Genomic DNA, 8,425 nt, shown 5'->3' with positions numbered 1-8,425 from the left:
CTGCATAAATCTTGCAGTGAATGAAATCCACTGCAAGATCCATCCATCCAGTTGAACTGATGATAACTATATCTTCCTATGATGATAAATATGTTTATGCTAGCTGTTTCAACTGGTGCCCTGAATAGTGACTTCAATTTGATATTCATTCTACGTGGCTGGGTTTTTCTGGTCATTTATTGTTGCAGATACATTTATTTTAACTTTTCATTGCTTCTGGAAGAGAAGTCATTTGCAATGAAAAGAACGTATTCTCTTGGTATCTAGCTCTTTTGTCTGTAGTCATGAAATGTGAGATCGTGCCATGTGGATTTGATTCAATCCTTTTGTGATTATTTTTTTCTCAAAAACATTTCAGATATGATGATTTAGGTACTTCTGCATTGTTATTCCTCTAAACTGTGTTACCAGGGGCCCCCTATGGCAAAGGGGCCAGCAAACAGTCCATGCAGAAAATGTAAGCTTGTGAACTTCAGCATTTGTCCCATTCCCCTCACTCGGTCTCTTGACCAAAAGTTCTTGTAGAAAGAACACAGAATGTGTCTTCTTCCTGAAAGCAGATCAAATGATCATCTGTCAAAAACTTTCCTTTAGAGTTCCACAATTTCTCATAGAGCTCTGATCAGGATTTTTAGACTCAACATCTGAATCCAGCAAAGTTCATTCCTAAGAGTTCGCAGGCAGTTTTCAGTAGCCAGGGAGCTGCGAAGATTTTTTTTTTTTCCTCAATGTAAAATTAAAAATCTGGATTTGAATAAACAGTATATGTAAATTTCTATTGTTGCAAATTGCAAGCCAGGTTCCAAGGGCAAGAAATTGAATTTACCTTTTAGTTTTAATTTAGCTGTTGATAAAACCTTTCAGTCTAGGAGGGAATGGAGAAAGGAATAGTGCAAGCAGGAAACACCTCTGCCTGTATTAATACCTTTGGCTTCACTGGGTGGACATTAAACTGGGCCTTGGGAGGGTCACACTATCTATACTGAGCTCTGCCATATATCCCTGCATGACCCAGTGCAGCTCACTTAACCTGTGAGACATGGTTTGTCTCATCTGCTTTTTGTGTGTACTCTTTGTGGCAGGGACAGTTACACAGCATGTGCGTGTAGCAAAGAGGAGGAAGATCTTAATTCTGCTTGGTGCCTTTATTTTGGGTAGAGGTAACCAGGATTAAAATTAAATGTGGTCTTTCAGATAAGTGTTTTTTTTTTTTTTTTTTTTTTTTTAAGAAAGTGGAGCTCATTGCAAGCTCATGATAGCAAAACAAATTCAAGAGAGCCAAGGGAGAATCTGAGTGAATATATGGGAGGAGCTGTGGGGGACAGGATCCCTTTATTTTGGAGGGGAGAGCTGATTAGAACTGTTTCCTGACTAGATTCAATATTTTCTACCTTAATTACCAAAGAAAACAAACGGAGGCACAAACCAGATTTAATTAAGATAGCACTTTTTTTTTTTTCCTTTTTTCCTTAACTTTCCGTGTTGATGTCTACCCATGGATAATGGGTACATGGTCACTACCCACTTGAATTCTGACAACAGTAATGCTTTTCACCACAAAGTTCTTAGCTTCTCTAGAAAATACTTGACAGCTTCCTCCTGCAGGGTCCCCATGAACAGGAAAAGTCAAATAAGTATGAGCTGTGCTGGCAGCTCATGATGTTATAGGACCACAAAAGATCTGTGAGCAAACTATGCAAGGCTGGCTTACAGGGCCAGACTTCCTTTGCTCTCTGTGTTGCTACCAGCTCAGTCACAGAGCCTCAGTCACAGTCCCAGGATCTGAGCCTCAGGATGTTGTGTCACAGTAAGTTGGCCCTTGTCACTAGCTGGCTTGGACAAAATGTGGGACAGAAACCAACAGTCTTTTTGCAGCCTTTTCTTCAGAACTGATGCTAATAACAAAACAGAAATCGTTATTCAGGGCTCACTAGGTCCACGTACCTCTCTTTATTCCATCCTCACGCGGCTGTCATTTTAGATGACTTGATGGTGTTGGTCAGATTTGCACGTGTGTGCTGCCCTTTGCATTTTACAATGCGACAGCACCCTCTTCTGGCTGTTGCCTGTTGGTCGAAACAGCCGATCAGGCAGCAAAATCAATGTCAGGCAGCAGCACCAGCTCTTTGTCACAGGATCCTCAGCGCTTTGCAAAGGAAGGAATAAAAGCGAGGGCAGGAGAAGTTAGCAGGCCTGGCAAAAGGGAGAAAAAAAGGGTATCTGATGTGCAATACTGCCGTCTTGATGTACCTGCAATAAGTATTAATACTGTAACAACGACTGGGAAAGCTGCCTCACTTCAGGTATGTAGAGTTCTATCTCAAATCCAATGTATTTCTTGCTCTAAAAGTAACAATATCTGGCATTCCACTTCATTTTCTCTGCTTTTTTTTCCTTTTTTCTTTCTGATAATCAGCGGCTATGCAACCTTTATTATTATTATCAAGTTTGTGACTTCTAAGATTTCTATCCATGAAGTGATATTTGAGAAAAACTACAAAGGTGATTAATATTTTCATTTCATGGGTTATTATGGAACAAATCAATATCATTTTAGGTAAGGACTGATTCATGATATTTTTGTGAATAGGATAATCAAACTGTGAAGTAAATATTTAATCGGTAGACAATTCACAATGTTATTTCATGAGTTGCATTAGTCAGTTATGTTTGGTGTGGAGACTGACATTTTGTTTCTATCTTGAACATGTCCATTTTCAAAATCCATGCATTGTATCTCACTCAGCTTTTGCTTTATATTATGAAGTGTCTTCTGCCTTGTAGGTTTTTACATAGTATTTCTTGGATGAAACAAGCAAATGGATATTTGTAACAACTTTCTAACCTGGAAATTTATTTGCAGTTAGATTTGAAATTATGTAGATCCTGGGACAAAGACTATTTCTTTTTGGTTCTTTTCTCATTACAGAGTATGCTGGGAAACTTTTGAAAGAAGAAGTGTTATCCAACTGTAGCACTAGATATTTAAATACTATTAAACATGTATTTTTATTTTATTTGTAATGAGAGATGGATAAGAAACCATTCTTGCTTTAGCAAGTGATGTTTAATTTAATTTATTAAAAGAAAGTCTGAGACTGCAATCTCATAAAGATCATTTCTAAACTGACTTTAGAATTAAAACAGTTTAAATGTTTGCCTACAGGCCTGAATTTTCTTCTTCTTCTAGGTCTGATCTACTCCTCTTAGTCTGTTTTTTGCTGTCTTTGAAAGTATTATTTGCTAAGCTATAAACCTTTGAGAGATTAAGATGTCACACTACTGTTTTTTTTTCTTTTTTTTTTCTGCTGTTGAAATCATTCCTGTGTTTTACAAGCATGTGCTGTAATTACTTCAATTTTATGATTTATGAACAGAAAAACTTTCATGCTCTTGCTTCTTAGCTGTGCACACGATTGTTCAGATTTCCTCTTTTTGAGCTTTCTATGTATGCTAAGTTCAAATTCCCCATGCAAGGTCCAAAATAGCCCTTCAGAGAAGCGTACGCCAAGGAATGAGGAGGAGTTCCCTTAAATTTTATTTTTCTTTCATTGCTTAAATGTGTGATATAAATGGAACTACAGCTGACTAAATTGCAAGCAAACAGCCCAGGAACCATATTGGACTCCCATTCTGACAGGGACACTGAAACTTGCATCACCCCATTGGCATCTGTGTTGCTGTTTCCATTTCCACTGAGTAATTGCTGGAATGCTAGGCCTGGCGACACTGCATCTGTCTCACAATGAGGCTCAGGAATTGTTCACTGGGGTACAAAGGAGGTCAGAAGGCATGGTACTTCTCCAACTGAGCAAATAGCCTGCTCCTTTCTTTCCTTCCATACTTTTTAATTTATTATTTTTAATATTTTACTTGCTTTGCATTGGGAGTTCCATGACACGTCAATCTGCAAAGCTTGTATGAAACTGTTGAGAACTATGGCTGGATTCTCCGACAACTGTACTGTGCCAGTTTTCTCTACTTATGAGTGTCAAAAATTCCATGTGACTCAAATCCTGGCCTACCTCAAAGAGCTGCTTTTCAGAAAAAAAAAATGTAAGTTTTTAAAATCACAGAATCCTGTAAACTATGTCATTTCTACAGCAAGTGTCATCTGGATATTATTTCTGGCATTATTTCTCCCCTTAATAGCAAAAATGGGAATGAGGATAGAAGACTATACAATTTTTGTTTTCTGTTCTCTCTGAATAAGCAGCTCTTAATCCCATTTTGGCTTTTTGATTGCCTACTCCCAACCATCCACTGAACAGATGAGAAGCGTTATCCCACTGACAGTTATCTAACACATTTTCTCTGCAGGTTCCTTATGTTCTTTGGACCTGATTTCTGTCTACTCCATTTGTGTGGGTGGCACACTTCCACTTTGATTCAAGAACGCTTTCTACTAAGGTAAGTTCCTCTGCAAGGTGCAGATGAATGGTCCTTATTATTTATAAAAATGACTGTCCCATGTGTGAGTTCAGTGAACAGGATATACCTACAGAAAGACTGACAATGACGTAGTTTGCAGGCTTATGTAAGCAGTCATGGCATGCACACACTCTTACGTGTGATTGCATGTGAGCCAAATGAAGCATTTCCAATAAACTTGCCCTAGCCAAAGGAAAAACGGAAACAAGGTTCTGTATCATAGCTGAATTCCCTGCTGTCATCTGTAACTCAAAGAATGTGCTCCCCTCCAGAAAGTCAAAGTAGACAAACAGATATTTAATAGAGGCTGGAGCTGGCTTGGGGGCTGCTTGCAATCACTTTTGCCATAGAAACATCTAGTTCTCGAAAGCAGAGTGTTTCCTGGTCTTGGGATGAAGCAAAGCACTGCCCAGAAATGAAATGTCTCTGATTAATGTTGCCCCTGGACAAGAAGTGACTGTTACAAAAAACAAGTTTAGTTGGTTTTGCTACACATTAAACAGTAGTATGTTGTAGGCAGTTGACACTGATAGGTCTGTGAAACAGCTATAACAAAATTTAATGAACACCCACAAAATGTTTTAATAAGAAGATGCTTTGTTTCCCAGGAAACCTGGGTTAAAGGGTAGTAACATTATCTGCCAAGCTGAAAAATACTAAGAAAAAATAGGTTATCAAAATTATTGCTCAAGGTTTATTTAGAAGGATTTTTTCTACTATGTGTGATGTCTGAGATAATTTTGAGATAATCTAGCTTACTGAGTCAGCTAGAGGTGAGATGCTCTCCCTGAAGTTCAACATATTTTGTTACTGCCCATTTGCTCTTTCATACATGACCCTTAGAATCTCCCTCTGTGTTGTCTTTTGAGACTTATTGTGTTGAAGCAGTAAATATTTTTCACTGACCTGGAAGTGGACAATCTGAACGTGCTTTTTTTTTTTTTTCTTTTCTATTCTGTTCTTTTGTTTTCCTGTTATCTTTACTTCTATGTGGCATGTTGAAAAAAATAATTGTGCCTGAGGTTCCTTCCACCACTGATAAGAATGCCCTGTTCAACCTGAACCCTATCACTCCATAAGCAAACAGTGTGCTGCTTTTCACTTTGAAACTAAAAATATGTAGAAATAAGTGACCTTACTGTATGCATTGCTGGAAAAAAAAAACATAAAGAAAAATCCTCACCTGTACACCTCGTTATTAAGTAACGCCATAACATTCCTGTAATATAATGTCCTAAAATACATTCTCATAGTATCCAAATCAGCTAATACTTTGGAATTGCAAAGAATATGGCTCAAACATCAAGGACAAAAAATCATTTTATTCTTCAGATATGTTCCATTGGCCATGGTGTAGAATGTGATAAAAGTACAAATAAAAATATAGTACATACACACTTGTATATACTTTTCTCCTATGTTTATAGTCTTCCCAGTGTGAAGGACTGACATTATAATTCTCATTCTTGCAGACTGAATACCTTCAGGTACTGCCAGTGCTTCTTTTTCTTAATGCCCAGTGACCTATGAAAAGGCTGTTTTTCCAGAGCTTTCAGCTTTCATTTGTTCACTTATTCTGGGCTCAGGATGGTTTCTCAGATCTATAAGGCATGTATCACAGTCAGAGTGAGGCCCCATCATGAAATAGGAGATGTTCTGGAGAGACTGGGCTACTGGAGTGTTCCCACAATTGTGAGATCATGAGAACTTTTCCTAGCTCAGCCTTGAGGTTTACTCTGATGTAAATCTGTTCCTCTCTTTAGGGAATTAAAGTCTAATACAAAAGATGAGTGACTTATTTCACGATGGCCTGGGAATGTCTATTAGAGAAAGCCTATAAAAAGCTTTGCTAATCTCTGTGCTGCATGCCATTATCTAGAGGAGGGTGCATAGTTCTGCTTGTTGCCTGGGTAGCAACAGGGTTCCTTTACTGTCTCAGAAGGAGAAATCTGTGATAATGTAAGGTACTGCATGCATTTCCAGCCACTCCAGGAATATGCCTGGGGCAATTTCTTGGGGGCCAATGTAATTTCATGCAATGAGCACAGAGGTCCCGAAGGCCCCAACTCACAAGCTGCGCCACAGGATGGAACGTGCTGTTGCTGCTGTCTCGATTTGAAAATTGTTTGAGCCCAGTAGGAAAGTGAAACTGGTCCAAAGGGCAATGGAAAGTGTGTGTCTCAGGATCCAGGATGCTTACTAGACAGGTTTGAAACTACACATTTCTGCGGTACTTCAAAAATGTGTCATGACTGGAATGTGAAACAGGAGAACTGACTGGTGGAATTGGCCACATATTTTCTGCATTTCGCTTTATTGCCACAAAGGACAGTGGTGATTTGTAACATGATGAGAAATAAAATTTCCACCAGTGAGTTCTGTAAGTTGTATCAGCTCCTGGGGAGTGAACAAGCAATGTATTGCCTGGCATGCTCCCACCAACAGACTCTGGCTTCAGTTCAGACCTATTTCCAATTGCGTAATTATTCTAGCAATGGAAGATGAAGACCATAAGCAGCAGGGATTGAGTAACACTTGTAGGGTTTGCATCTCATTATAATAGTGGATGAGGTTGCCCAGTAAGCATCAGAAATCCTTAGAGAGAAGTGTCTGCATCCACAGAACTACTTTGAGGTAGCAATTGATGCAAGTATAGACATTTATTTTGATTTCACTGGATAATTACAGCAGCACAAGGTAATATATGAACTGTAGAAGGTGCTCAGTATCACTGAGAAATGTTCAATAAAACCCAGGGCAGATGGATATCTGAACATGAATTGTTTCCTGTCTTAATGTAAAATTATTAAACAGAAGAAAATAAAAGGAACTGAAAAAGTCTAGTAAGCCTTTATGTATGTATATATATATTTCAATGAGTGCTTGACAGCTTTCGTTCTTTATTAACCTCTAAATCACATAGACAATATTTTGGAGTTAAAAAGCTGCAACATTAGTAGCATTTTGTTATTGTTATGTCTGGGGGACCACCAAGCTGCATGCTGTACCATCATTACAGAAATGTGATTTTTCTCTTGGCAGAGAAAAGCTCTACCTATGTTGTATCAGAAAAATATTTTGACATAGAGTTATCTAAGAGAAGTTTTGGTTTCTTTTACAAGGAATCTTCAGTCCAACAGGTTGATGGTAAATGACTTTATTCATTTTTGGGGAGATTTCTCTGTTCTACAGGCTGGATAATGGTAATGGCTCCACTTCCAGTAGCTTGACTATAGTTAGCCACATGAAGGACAGGCAAGAGCAGAATCCTTCTCCTCCTCACTCATAGAGTAGATTTCTCTGCTTGGCTGCATGTTGACTTGAATGGTTTCTACACATAAGATACCTTCAGAGTGTAGGTACTTGGTAGATCTGAGGCTATAGGCAGAGATAACATTCTACTCCTTGAACCAGGCAGCTTCTTTACAAGCTTTATGAATCTTGTGGGAATTTTGTGGTTCAGAGTTTAAGCACCAACTAAATGTAGGTATTTGCAGGATGAGCTGTTGCTGAGGAACAGAATCTCAGACTGAGGTGTCTAAAATAGGTTTTATGAATTTTGCCCTGAGTTACTCTTCTGCTAGGACAAAATAGAAGGGAAAGGTTTAATATGAGCTTCATTCTGTCATGTAAATGCTTGCATCTAGAATAAAATGAAACGGTGCAGAGTTTTACATTTATCTTGCATAGACATTTGCAAGGAAGCATAGGAATGGAGAAGAGGAAGAACTCTTAAAAATGATTTTTTTATTGTCTCCCACAGACATGGCCAGCTTCAACTCTAGTTGGGCTTTGGCCACATGAATTTTCTCCCTATAAACACGAACAGCATCCCTGTATTCCTTCCTCGTTGCCTGACCCTCCTTCCAGCAGCCGTACACTTTCTTTTTTTGCCTAAGCTCTAGTAGAAGATCCCTGGTCAGCCAGGCCAGCCTTTTGCCCCGCCTGCCTGACTTGTGATATTTTGGAATAGCCTGATCTTGTGCTTTTAGGA

At 38.7% G+C, this 8,425-nt stretch overlaps 1 long non-coding RNA gene across 2 annotated transcripts in view; it reads left to right on the top strand.

The window, feature by feature from the left end:
• Nucleotides 1-1,704: 1,704 nt before the first annotated feature.
• Nucleotides 1,705-8,425, top strand: part of LOC118255307 (uncharacterized) — a 50,365-nt gene continuing 43,644 nt past the window's right edge. Inside the window, exons 1-2 of one of the 2 annotated variants that reach the window (XR_007709125.1) lie at nt 1,705-2,303; nt 4,321-4,410. This is a non-coding gene — a long non-coding RNA (uncharacterized LOC118255307). The remainder of the gene's footprint in view (nt 2,304-4,320; nt 4,411-8,425) is intronic. The other variant, XR_004780926.2, reaches the window with a different exon arrangement.

Source organism: Cygnus atratus, chromosome 24, assembly GCF_013377495.2.
Source record: "Cygnus atratus isolate AKBS03 ecotype Queensland, Australia chromosome 24, CAtr_DNAZoo_HiC_assembly, whole genome shotgun sequence".
NCBI classification, from domain to species: domain Eukaryota; kingdom Metazoa; phylum Chordata; class Aves; order Anseriformes; family Anatidae; genus Cygnus; species Cygnus atratus.
The sequence above is the reverse complement of the archived record's forward strand: the minus strand, read 5'-3'. Positions and strand labels throughout refer to the sequence as shown.